The sequence below is a fragment of the Simochromis diagramma genome, unplaced genomic scaffold (assembly GCF_900408965.1).
Source record: "Simochromis diagramma unplaced genomic scaffold, fSimDia1.1 OVJJ01000604.1, whole genome shotgun sequence".
Taxonomy (NCBI): Eukaryota; Metazoa; Chordata; class Actinopteri; order Cichliformes; family Cichlidae; genus Simochromis; species Simochromis diagramma.
Window position 1 is genome coordinate 5,237,822 of NW_024387416.1, and position 14,372 is coordinate 5,252,193.

Genomic DNA, 14,372 nt, shown 5'->3' on the forward strand with positions numbered 1-14,372 from the left:
TGATCAGTGGTCTTTGATCAATGGTTGTTGATCAATGAGTATGACTGATTTTGAAAGCAATGTGCAAGTCAGGCGTTAATGATTATTAAACTAGTATAGTGCTGATAACTACAACTACTAAAAATAAATAATGCTTTAGTTTAGCAAAGTTTACATTGTTCCTCACACCCAAAGGCCCTCACAGCATTAGTGTCAAATTTTCACTGTTCTGCATCTTGTATTAAGAAAGTTAAAGATAATAAAAATCTTGGCTTTTGGATGCATGACAAACTTCAAACATCATTGTGTATAAGTTGAATGTGTCTAATGTTTGTTTGTTTCTTATGGTTTGGCGCCCTCTTGTGATCTCAGTCAGTATTCTGTGATCTTTGTTTATCTGACTACTTCAATACAAGCGCTCAGTTAGAGGTGCAGTTTTTACGCTAGTCTTGGTCCATGAATGCATGTAGGCTTGCATGCTATGTTACAACCTTGTAAGGCATGTACAGACCAACTCAGTTTTGCTGTTGACTTACAGAGTACACATCTTTAGCCAGGCCATTTTACCAGAATTACACTAGAACTGGAGCTCCAAAAGCACAAAGGCTAAGGCTAAGTACAGATTTACAGTTTTTATTAACAAAACTAAATGAGTCAGTTGATCAAATGTGTCCCTGTGTGCAAAGGTATAGAGGATTAATCAGTGAAGTGGTAAGTGGTCGGGAAAATTCCTTTCAGGTATCAAGTTGAACAGGTGAGGGAATCTGAGGTAAAATTTTCCTTTTCCAAGGTATGAATCAAGAGGAGACAGTGAGGAGGTAACAGCTGAAACACTGAGGGTTTTCTAAGACAGAGGACAGGAGAGGAACAGGTGTAGGAATCATTTAACTGGAGTGAAGACCTTGATGTGCTACTAGCTGTGGAAATAGTCTGTATGATTAGCTGTACGCTGTGGCAATGTGTCAGTCTGACTGTAGAAACAGTCATAAAGTTTGTATCTGTCTTGTGTGAAACTTGTATGAAAAGCATACAAGAGTGAAAATAGATATAAGATCCCTTGAAAAATGATATAAATGAAAGTTGTATGTTTTGGATACTTACAAAAACAATATATGAAAGTAATGAGAAAGTGGCCACTTTCATGAGTAAATCATAAAAAGCCTTATATGATTCACTATATGAAGTAGGCCACATCTTATGCAAGTTTTTTATAAGTTTTTACTATTTCTTTTCCATATGGGTAAATACACAGAGGGTAATGATCTGATCAAAGGCAGGGATGTTGGGAACCTATCAGGAAAAGAAACAGGACCTCAAATGCAGCCAAACCTGCTGTAATGAACCGCTGGTCTGTACCATAAATTATCATTACGGGGGTTGTTGGAGCTTTGTGCACAGTAGCATTAATGACAGATGCACTCAGTAAACTGTATAGAGCAGTCTGTCATGCACAGTCATAAGCTGTATAAGTTTGTTGTATATATGTATATATGTATAAGTTGTATATATTTCGCGGATGACACCACAGTGGTTGGACTCATCTCAAGGGGGGATGAGTCGGACTACAGAGATGAGGTCAACAGACTGAGTGAGTGGTGTTCAGTTAACAACCTCCAACTGAACACCACGAAAACTAAAGAACTTATCTTGGACTTCAGGAAGGGCAGAGCAGACCCGGCCCCACTTTACATTCACGGGAGCTGTGTGGAGAGGGTACACTCCATGAGGTTTCTGGGCGTGCAGATATCTGATGACCTCTCCTGGACTGCAAATACTACAGCGGTGGTTAAAAAGGCCCAGCAGCGTCTCCACTTTCTGAGAGTGCTCAGGAGGAACAACCTGGAGGAGAGGCTGCTGGTGACATTTTACAGAGCCACCATAGAGAGCATCCTAACGTACGGCATAACAACATGGTATGCAGGGTGCTCAGCTGCAGACAGGAAAGTACTGCAGAGGGTCATCAACACAGCCCAGAAGATCACTGGCTGCTCTCTGCCCAGCCTGGAGGTCACTGCAAACTCTCGGTACCTCAGCAGAGCTGGCAATATCATCAAGGACCACTCTCACCCCAGCAACCAACTGTTTGAACTATTACCGTCAGGCCGACGGTACAGGTCACATAAAACCAGGACAAACAGATTCAGGGATAGCTTCTTTCCCAGAGCTATCACCGTAGTAAATAAGCACAAAAACAATTGAACCTATTCCATACCGTCACTGTCATTATATTATGCTGCTATTCATACTGTCATTATATTAATGCTGCTACCCTGTATATATTGTACATACTATTGTTTGAGTACTTACGATTGTTTTTTTTTTCTGCACTTTTTATATTTTACATTTATATTTATTATTGAAACTTGCACCAAGGGAGTGGCACTCCAATTTCGTTGTACTCTGTACAATGACAATAAAGGCTATTCTATTCTATTCTATTCTATTCTATAAAGTCCATGTAAGTTGCAATAATATTTTAATCAATTTCAGTGTTAAGTTTGTTTCTAACGTAAGGTATGTTACTGCATTTGTATCATGAGATACGTGAAAACTTTCTCGTTCTGTACTTATGTTACATGCATCCATGTGATATTTTTTAACTTAGACATGTGTGTCGCTCAAGCTAGCAGCGCCCCATGAGAAACGGGACGAATGTTTACGTGTTCACGGGAGTTTGCACCCTTGGCAAGTGGACTGAGGTATGTGATGCAATGTGATCTGATGTTATATTTTATCCAGCTGAACTGTGAAACACATTGACACTTTTAAACAGCCTTTATTTAGTTTTATTTAAGCAGTGACTGTAAATCTCAGAATTACTTGTTTTGTTTTGTTTTAATATACCTGATCGAATTGAAGCGCATTTGTTGATATTGCTTATTGCTAAGGTTCAAGGGGACTGTACAGGTATCTTCTATTGTTCTTGATGCCAAGGGCTGCTACACCTGTCATTCACAGCCACACTCACACCAGATGGCAAAGAGTGGAGGAGAGCAAAAGAAACAAGCACTCACACAATGAGAGTTGCCAAGGCCATAAATCCTCACCTTTGTGAATCTTGTTTTCTTGTAAATAGTTTGTTTACAGGAAAATGAAACAAGCAATAAGTAAAGTTTCTCATGAAATGAAAGAATGCAACACACAGGATGTGTGATACCCATTATGCCACTTTTTACACTGACAGTGACACACACACACACACACACACACACACACACACACAAACAGTTGCGCAAAATGGGAGGTATAACCACAAGCATGTATAAAAGAACTGTGTGATGTGCCGTATTTTCATTTCTTCATTCATCAGCTTCTTTTGACATCACAGGTACGTAAATCACTGTAACATGGTTTATACAGACTTCACATTTTTTTAAATATAGAAATTAAAATGTTTCAGATTGATTTGTAATTTGAGTTTTCAGTTGTGATTCTTTGTGAATCCTTAAAGTTGCACTTTTTTGAATGATAACGCCACTGGATAATGAAGACAGTCAACTGCAGTTTGTAAACCTTCCATTCAAATTTTAATGCTGTACAACTTTGACTTAGAGACAGAGTTGCTAAGAACAGCAATGGCATCAGTGACTGTTTGCAGCACCACCAAAGGCTTGTTCCTCATCTTCACCCTGCTGTCTCTGGTTTGCCTTTCAAGTGCACTGATAGACAAGGACCAGCTGGTAAATTGTTTTTTCTTATGCTTCAGTAATTTTGCGAGTCACCACAAACAAAGTTGCTGGTGTAATTTAAATTCTTTTAATAACTGTATATGCTGGATTTTCAGAAACAACTCAAAGAAAACTATCAGAACATAAAACAACAAATGGACAGACTGAAGGTCAGTACATGTTCAGAGAACCGCTATGAGAAACTTGTGGATATATGTGACCAGTATAACGTTACAACATAGTAAACTGCCTTCATGTAATATGAAACTGTTACATTTTATCCCATCAGGCTGAACGTGTGGAAAGAGTGAACTTCGGTTCTGAACTGTTGAGTGAATACTTGAGCCTTATGGACCCGTTGATCACACTCATGAAGAAATCTGCAAAAGTTTTACCTGATGGTTTTCCTCGAGTTGATACATTCATGGAGAACATTAAGAATTCCGTCAAGGAAAGTAAGGCTAACATTGACAGGGAGAATGAGGAGTTGGGTGAGAAAATAGAGAAAAGTGAAATGAAACTGGGACAACTAAAAAGAATTATTGAAGTCCTCGAGGAAAAGCAAGCTGAATTGTAAATCCCATGTCAGTCATTTCATTTTTCTCTAATAATGCATCTTTTATATCTGTGGTTAGTTTCTATTTCATATAGTACAGCTTCTCTTAACTTCAGTTTAACTTTTTTTAGAGCTGTCATTCTTCTTTACTATCTGATATAAAAAAAAAAAACATTTCACTATCAGCTACCATTGTGCGCAGACTCATATGTGCTGATGACAACTTTTAAGAATACATTTCCAGTTGGTACTTGTTTTTCTGCCATAACTTAAATATAGAAGTGGAAACAATGTTTATGTAAACTGCAAACTGCCACACAATAAAGACATTTACCTACTACTGTTATTGTTTCTATTCTTCAGCAATAAGATGACAGATTAATAACCTGCTCACATTCTTGTGAAATGCAAGTATGCCCTCACCAGAAAGAAGTAGTTGTAGTAGTTGTAGTTGTTGTTGTAGTTGTTGTTGTTGTAGTTGTTGTAGTTGTAGTTGTTGTAGTTGTTGTTGTAGTTGTTGTTGTTGATGATTTATTCATTTATTTTTTATGGTAATTTGCAGCATTCGTATTTTTGCATTGAATTGGGCTAACCACATCTGCGTGTCAATAGTGGCCCTGAGTACCAGTCACAGAGAGTTAGCGAATGGCTGCAATCACAGCATTGTAAGATGATGAAAGATGTACCCTTAGGTCTCCTACTCAATTCAGATAGTCTTTCCCTTTTCGCGTAAATGATGCTGTGATTGCAGCCATTCCCCAAATCTCTGTGAATGGTACTCATGGCCATTGATCAATCTTCGATCAATGGTTGGTGATCAATGGCCATGACTGATTTTGAAAGCGATGTGCAAGTCAGGCGTTCTCGCTGGTGAGCCTCAGCGCCCTGGTCAGCTGACAATTGTCTGTTAAACCAGCGGGAATGGAGACGTCCAAAAACCTTGGAGGACTTTTGCAAATAAGTAATGTCCTATTTTGTTCCAGACAGAATGCATTTTAGGATACTTGGCTGCACCAAGTACACAGAACTCACTACTGATGCACTCTTGATAGAAGCAGAGCAAGAGCACATCCAGGCATTTTGAGTCTACTTGACTTAATGTGTACTTTGAATTTGAACCAGGTAAAAAGTGACATTGGCATAATTTTTACAACAATGCCCCAATTTGCTGGGTTTTTGGGACATTCATTTATATTCACTTTTCTTGAAGTCCCATCACAGCATCTAAATCAGGTCACCCCTCCACCATTGTGACTGACAGTTTTATGAGAACTTTTATGTGAATGGGTGAATGCACAAGTTTGAGTGCTCAGATGAGTAGAAGAGCGCTATATAAGAACCAGTCCATTTACCTACTGGTGGTCTGGGCAAATCCAGGTTTTGATTGTGTGATTTTTTTTCTTCTTTCAGAAATATGGGAAAGAATACATGTAGTATGAAGTGAGTAAAAACTGAGGAATGCAGTAAAGAAAACTCTGTGTGTGTGTGTGTGTGTGTGTGTGTGTGTGTGTGTGTGTGTGTGTGTGTGTGTGTGTGTGTGTGTGTGTGTGTGTGTGTGTGTGTGCGGCGTAAGAAGTGCTGTGGGTGGTGTATAACCAAGAGTGATGGAAAGAGATGTGTTAAAATGTGGACAGAAGAATAAGAGAGGGAAAGTGTTAATAAGTAGTGATGAAAATGACATTAAATATGTCTTAGTGTGTTAGTACAGGTGGCTACGGAATTGGATCAACGTCCTCCACAAGCTCAGCGGCAAAATGATAGCTTAACATAATTGGAACCACACCCAGCCCATGTTTTGGCTGAATTTTACACAGCTTCACTCCATGTACATCTTAACCTGAGGAACAAGCTTCGAACACTGGCCTAAACCCTAAACCTTAAAGGGTTCAGCAGCATGTATAAATACCATGGAAGCATGCACTCCTGATCACAAGCTGGGAGGTTCACCTGCGACATCACTATGTGTGAACGGACTTGAGAAGACTGTCTGAGTTTCACATTTGCCATACTAGGAGTTGAAATGGCAAAGACAGAGACTGAAAAGATTGAAAGACAAAAGGCAAAGCTGAAGAAGAACGGCCTACTGGGCCCCTGACACGCCACAACCGTGAACTGCTGCAGATGCATGAGAGAGACAGAAGCTGTGAGAAGTGGGGAGAAGAGAGCATGGAGGAAAATTGAAGGCTGTTGTTGTTAATGTGAGAGCACATGAAAATTGGGCTGGGAAACTGTGGCCGGCTGTCTTGTGGAGGTTGAGAAAAGTCCGTAGGATCGCAACAAAGGTAAAAATAAAATGATTTGAGGGTTGTTGTTTTTTTTGTTTTTTTGTTTTAGTAGCAGGCTGATTTTGACAGTTAGGTTAGGGTTGTTTTCTTTTGTAAGAGAAACACAGGTTTATTTTTTTTATATATATATATTTAGACATGTCCTGAACAAGGCCTAATATGTTGGGTTTTTTTGTAACGGTGCACTTAGGTAGAAAAAAAAAACCTGCCAGGTATCATCCCTCTGGGGGTGAGATTTTGTGTGTTGATGATTTAAAAGCAGGCCTGCAAGATTGGAAGTAAAAGCGCTATAAAATAGATTACAATGGGCTTCTGAGGAAATTCACCTACCTAGGACGCTGACCATATCAGATGGTAAGTCCTGTGTTTAAAAGGATTGTAGCGATTCAATCCATTTCAAAAGCAACAAGAATTGTTTTTATTTTTGGAATGATGTAATATTGCTGTCAGTGGATATTTAAATTCATGCGCGGTTTTCCACTGTCAGCAATGATTGGTACGATTGCATGTGACTGGATGAATGCATGTGATTGGACTGTGGCTGGACTGATGATGTGGACTAAGTGTGACTGACTTGAAATTGAGATGACGGTAACTATTTTAGGATTAATCAATGCTAATGCCTAATAAACCCTAAACAGTGAAAAAAGGGTGGATGTGTGTGTTTTTGTTTGCTTGTTTTTGCAGGAGCAGGAGGATGACAGAGACCAGAGGAGGGGAGACTGGAGGTCCACATGAGTGTGGGTGGGCCTTGCAGACCTAACCCTTTAGATAGCACTTTTCTGTGTTACTGATTTTGTGTGGAGAAAACTGTGTTTTCCTGGCTGCTTGTTGGTTACAGTAACACACTGTATTGTTGGCAAATGTTAAATGCTGCAGGAGGAAAATGTGTATTCAATGTGAAACACATACTGTGTTAAAATCAGTATCACTCCTTTCACAGACAAGGAGGGTTGACCACATGATTTACAGCAACACCTCTGGAATCTGTTGATCCAGGCCCGACCTGCCAGGACAAACCGCTGGCTAATGTTTTTTTTCCCTCTCTAAGGGTTCTGGCATCACTCAGGCAGACATGAGTGAAATGAAGACGGTTGTGCAGTGATTACAGAACATCTTAGTGTGGGGCTCATTATCATATCGTTATTCATTTTAAGGTGTTGAGCTCAAAGTGTGAAAACAAGTGAGTGACATTACTTAAGATAAGTTACTGGTTACAGTAGTTTTAATTAAACACATGGGATGATCCATGGTTTGGGCAAATTATGGTAACAGTAGTGTCTTAATGATTTGGGGAAATAACCTGCATATGGCACACTTTTGTCTGTGGTGTTGGATGCCTTATTACTCTCATAACCTACAGTTGTTTGTAAGTGTGAAGTTCATATTTACTCACCGATTTTGGTTTCTAGGTAATTGTGGTGCGGATGCAGGCTCCAGGCAGAGCCAAGAGTTAGACCCACTTACCATGACATTAATGCTGATGTTAGTCTTTAACACAGGGTTTACAGGGCTGAAGCGAAATTACTCCGGAGGAGAAGCCATGATGTTGTCTGAGAATTTGTGTAACTAACCTTTTCCTTTTTGTTATTCTCCTGGTTCTGATGAGTTGACTCATGGGAGAGACCATGCGTCAAAAGGAGAAGTTTTCAAATAGAAGTTTTTCCTCCTAGCAAAAAATACAGGTGCAGCAGCCAGAGTATTGCTGGAAGAAATTGTCCCAAGGGTGGAATCTCCTGACTGAGACTGGGTGCTGATCAGAAGTCTTCAGAGACCCAGCGAGAAGCAGGGACCATTCATAGCAGAGCTGACAGCCCAGGCAGTGGTTGAGGTCAAAGGTCGTGCGGTTTGGGGCCCTACTAGTCATCATGAGAAGATTCCAGAACCACAGCAATAACCATAAAGCTGCGTTGGAACGAGAGGGTGAGGGGTGAAAAGAGCGCCCTCCTCCAACAAGGGCGTGCCAAGCTCCAACTCAACGACTGCAGAGCAGGCTCTGTGCCACCCGAGAGGGATCAGCGAATGAATGCAGATCACACCTGCTTAAACAGCCAATCAGTTTCCCTGGAAAGCTTAGTATGTTTTTAAGTTACGGAGGTCGTTGGGGTGACGTTAATAATCATTTTATAAATGATATGAATTTACATGACTCTCCAAACATCACAAACTCTGTTAGAGTCCTGAGCATGAGTAAAAGTGATTGGAGTAATTATAGCATGCAAGTTTTACAGCAACTTGTGCACATTTTGTAGGGTAGGTAGACTGATTATCTAGCATGTCAGTTCCTGATGTGTAAGTGCATTAGGCCCTCATTGTCTGAGTAAACATAGTAACAACAGTTGTGAGTTCTTTTGACATGTGTACTCAATTTTGACACATTTGACACCGTAAAGATAGGATTTGGGGTTCATCACATTTCATTGAGGGATTTTGACAGACCTCAAACATGCTGGAAGCACCTAAAGAAGGAGGTTGTTCTTTGAGAATTAAATGTGGTTGTTTTGGTTTCCCCAATCACTGATGTGGGCACAGTAAAGATAATTGTAAATGCCTTGGAGAGGGTTTACACCTTTTAAACTGGCTGATGGCCCTACAGTAGTAAAGAGTACAGTACACTGCATAGACAGAGAAAAGAGCTATAATTCTGTTGAAAAATGTAGCTCAGAAGTGTTTGATATATGTTGGCTGTGTGGAAATTCATGGCTACTTTTGGGTTTTACTTTAAAACTCGAGAAGCACTAACATCAGTGTTAGTATATGTTTGTGGTATTAATTTACCTACAGGTTCAGACATATTCACTGTCCTTGATGGCAAACATCTGGACAGGGCAAAGCAAATGGCACAAAGGAGTGTGTGATGTTTGGTGAGACATGTGTGCCTCAATCCCTAATAACACTGGGGAAGAGGGTCTTTTACAGAAACAGTTAATAAATTGGGAGATTTAATGATAAAGTGGGAAAATATATCACACACCTAAAAACTTCCTTATCTTAACAACAGGTTCTTATGAAAGAGCAGCTTGATGTAACCGAGGTTGAAGTTTTCTTTGCAGATGAAAAACGAACACAGTTTCATTTCTTATATGATCTCATATTGTGTTTTCTTTTATGATATAACTGCCATCCTTCGAACAAAGGGTGGAGACTCAGATGGAGAGAAGGTGACCATAAAATGTGAATTTGTTGGTTCCTTCTGACTTTAGGGAAGATGCACATTGTAAATTCTTTGAGTACACAATGGTGCTGATGTTCAGTAGTTCAAACAGAAATCTCCATGTGTTTTTATGTGATTCTTAATTAATTATTTTTAATTCTTAATTGCGGTATCACAAAGGGTGGAATGTAGTGGCAGATTTCTTTTCTCATGTATTAATCACATATTTAATCATATCACATTAGTTATAGTAATATCACTTTCTCACTTTACTATAGTAAGAGCACTCCTGTCACTAGTTTACACGCATGTGGAAAGTTAACACAGTGAGGCCGTTGTAATGGGTGACGTTGAACAGATAGTGAGACTCCTTCTCCTTATCAGGGATGTAAATCCTTAGGTGACGGCCAAGCAGAAAACAAGGTCATAATTCTCTCTGTGAGGGCAGAGGTATAGCCCCCCGTGAAAGGGGCCAACATGTGAGAATTTGTGGAATGTTCTTTTTCTGTGTCTCTGTATATAAGATGTAAGGGCGGTGGCCACAATCCGGAGATGGTCCTGGTGTTTCACTGGGATGCTCTCTCCACATTGCAATGTGTTTATTAAACCCACTTCAAATCAAGCTCGCTGGGTGTGTTGCAGGTTATTGTTAAATTTTCCACGACACTAGTAGTCTTGGTCCATGAATGCCTGTAGGCTTCCATGCTGTGTTACACCCTTGTAAGGCATGTACAGACCAACTCAGTTTTGCTGTTGACTTACAGAGTACACATCTATAGTCAGACCATTTTCTCATAGTTATACTAGAACTGGAGAAAGAAGCACTCACACAATGGGAGTTGCCAAGGCCATAAATCATCACCTTTGTGAATCTTTTTTCCATAAATGTGGTTTGTTTACAGGAAAGTGAAAACAGCAATAAGTACAGTTTCTCATTGTGGCGGAGCCTGGTCTGTGGCGTGGCTGCGGGGGAGGCTGGTGTCTTCCCTTGTGTTGCTGTAGAAGACCTGCCCATCACTCAAGTCTTTGCAAGACTCTGAATGATCAGCATACTAGTTTTCTCCCCTCATCAAACCCTGTGCCTGACTGATGTTGACATACAAAAACTTTATTTTTCTTTTATGCATCATTCGCAGCTGTCATCCAAACCTATTGACAAATTATGTAAAAGGTGAGCAGAATTGTTTGTGCACATTTGAAATATTTAAACAGTACGTTTATTTGTTGTATGTTTTATGTACTTTTTTTCCCCTCTGGTTGTCACCTTGGCATTTTCATGTGAAACAGGCAAATATCTGTGAAACAAAAATGAAAGCCTGAGGAGCTAAGTGCTAATGCCTCTGCACACAGACCACACTGCAGCATACCCAACCACACGTGCGCACACGCATGCACACACGCATGCACACACACACACACACACACACACACACACACACACACACACACACACACACACACACACAAACAGTTGTGCAAAAAACTGAGCTGTAACCACAAGCATGCATAAAAGAACTTTGTGATATCTTCATTTCTTCATTCATCAGCTTCTTTCCTCTAGTTAACACATTTCTGGAGAACATCAACCTGGTTTTCATGAATTAATCCCACTTATGGTGCTATAAGAATTAAGTGAAGGAATTTAAAGCTAACACTGACAGGAAGAATAAGGAGTTGGGTGAGAAAATAGAGGAAAGTGAAATGAAACTGGGACAACTGAAAAAAACTATTGAAGTCCTCGAGGAAAAGCAAGCTGAATTGTAAATTCCATGTCAGTCATTTCAATTTTCTTAAATAATGCATCTATTGTATCTGTGGTTAGTTTTCATTTCATATAGTACAGCTTTGCTTAACTTTAGTTTCACTACTACTGTTACTGTTTCTTTCCTTCAGCAACATGATGACAGATTAATGACCTGCTCACATTCGTGTGAACTACAACTATGCCTTCAACAGAAAATGTCTTATTTAATAAAGTTTATTATCATAATCTTTATTGTTGTTGTTGTTGTTGTTAACGTTGTTGTTAACGTTGTTGTTAACGTTGTGGTTGTTGTGACTCGTAAGCTGGAGAGGAAATGGCGTGTCACAAATTTATGGCGTGTCACAAATCATCATTTAGCCTGGAGAAATAGTTTGTTGCTTTATAAGAAAGCCCTCCGCAAAGCCAGAACATCTTACTATTCGTCACTGATTGAAGAAAATAAGAACAACCCCAGGTTTCTCTTCAGCACTGTAGCCAGGCTGACAAACAGTCAGAGCTCTTTTCAGCCAACCATCCCTTTAACGTTAACTAGTAATGACTTCATGAAGTTCTTCACAAAAAATTTTTTTATCATTAGAGAAAAAATTACCAGTAATCATCCCACAGATGTAATATTATCTACAGCTACTCTTAGTACCATTGATGTTAAGTTAGACTCTTTTTCTCTAATTGATCTTTCTGACTTAACTTCAATAATTACTTCCTCCAAACCATCAACCTGTCTTTTAGACCCCATTCCTACAAAACTGCTCAAAGAAGTCCTGCCATTAATTAATTCTTCGATCTTAAATATGATCAACCTATCTCTAATAATCGGCTATGTACCACAGGCCTTCAAGCTAGCTGTAGTTAAACCTTTACTCAAAAAGCATCTCTAGACCCAGCAGTCTTAGCTAATTATAGGCCAATCTCCAACCTTCCTTTCTTATCAAAAATCCTTGAAAGAGTAGTTGTTAAACAGCTAACAGATCATCTGCAGAGGAATGGCTTCTTTGAAGAGTTTCAGTCAGGTTTCAGAGCTCATCACAGCACAGAAACAGCTTTAGTGAAGGTTACAAATGATCTTCTTATGGCCTCTGACAGTGGACTCATCTCTGTGCTTGTCCTGCTAGACCTTAGTGCAGCATTCGATACTGTTGACCATAATATCCTATTAGAGCGATTAGAGCATGCTGTAGGTATTACAGGTACTGCACTGCAGTCGTTTGTATCATATCTATCTAATAGACTCCAATTTGTTCATGTAAATGGAGAGTCCTCTTCATACACTGAGGTTAATTATGGAGTTCCACAGGGTTCAGTGCTAGGACCAGTTCTGTTTACATTATACATGCTTCCCTTAGGCAGTATCATTAGAAGACATAGCATACATTTTCACTGCTATCCAGATGACACCCAGCTCTATCTATCTATGAAGCCAGGTAACACACACCAATTAGTTAAACTGCAGGAATGTCTTAAAGACATAAAGACCTGGATGGCCGCTAACTTTTTGCTTCTTAATTCAGATAAAACTGAGGTTATTGTACTCGGCCCTGAAAAGCCTAGAAATATGGTATCTAACCAGATTCTTACTCTGGATGGCATTACCTTGGCCTCCAGTAACGCTGTGAGGAACCTTGGAGTCATTTTTGCTCCTCACATGCAAGGTCTTAAATAATCAGGCCCCATCTTATCTTAATGACCTTGTAGTACCATATCACCCTATTAGAGCACTTCGCTCTCGCTCTGCAGGTCTACTTGTTGTTCCTAGAGTATTTAAAAGTAGAATGGGAGGGAGAGCCTTCAGTTTTCAGGCCCCACTTCTGTGGAACCAGCTTCCAGTTTGGATTCAGGAGACAGACACTATCTCTACTTTTAAGATTAGGCTTAAAACTTTCCTTTTTGCTAAAGCATATAGTTAGGGCTGGACCAGGTGACCCTGAATCCTCCCTTAGTTATGCTGCAATAGACGTAGGCTGCCGGGGGATTCCCATGATGCATTGAGTTTTTCCTTTCCAGTCACCTTTCTCACTCACTATGTGTTAATAGACCTCTCTGCATTGAATCATATCTGTTATAAACCTCTGTCTCTCTTCCACAGCATGTCTTTATCCTGTCTTCCTTCTCTCACCCCAACCAGTCGCAGCAGATGGCCCCGCCCCTCCCTGAGCCTGGTTCTGCCGGAGGTTTCTTCCTGTTAAAAGGGAGTTTTTCCTTCCCACTGTCGCCAAAGCGCTTGCTCATAGCGGGTCATATGATTGTTGGGTTTTCCCTCTGTATCTATGAAGCGCCTTGAGGTGACTTTTGTTGTGATTTGGCGCTATATAAATAAAATTGAATTGAATTGGATTGAATCAGGAGAGATGGCATCCACACTACTTTACATGGAGCACCGCACATTTATAGAAATCTGACTGAATGGATTCAAAACCCCAAAATGTGGATCTCCAGACCTTGGACCAGGAAGCAGAGTTACAGTCTTACACACATCTCTGCAACCCCAAACAGAAACAGAGACAAACAGAAAACCATAAAAATCATTTCAGTATAAAAAGTCACAAAGAAAGAACAATAAAACATCCTCAGCTACACCAAAGAGTAAAACAGTTACAGGAAAAGAATTAAACATTAGGTCTCTCTCTTCTAAATGATTTAATAATGATCAACATATTTATTCTGCCTTACAGAGACAGGATTGCACATATTGAAGGCTCTTGCTACTTGATAAAAGTCTGTTCATGTCCTTTTTGTATTCAGTCTCTGTGTTGATCTTCCAGTTCCGCCTGTTTTCAATGTACTATGAGTATAAGGTACTTGTACTTCAGCTGATGATTGTTTCACGATTACATCACAAAATTATCCATCAGTGCTTCGAACTCCTCCTCCTGCCATCACTATTAAATCCAGCCTCTGCAGAATCAGAGTATTTCTGAAGGTGTCTTGACTCAGACTTGTACTGAAAGTCTAAGGGCATGAAGTCCAG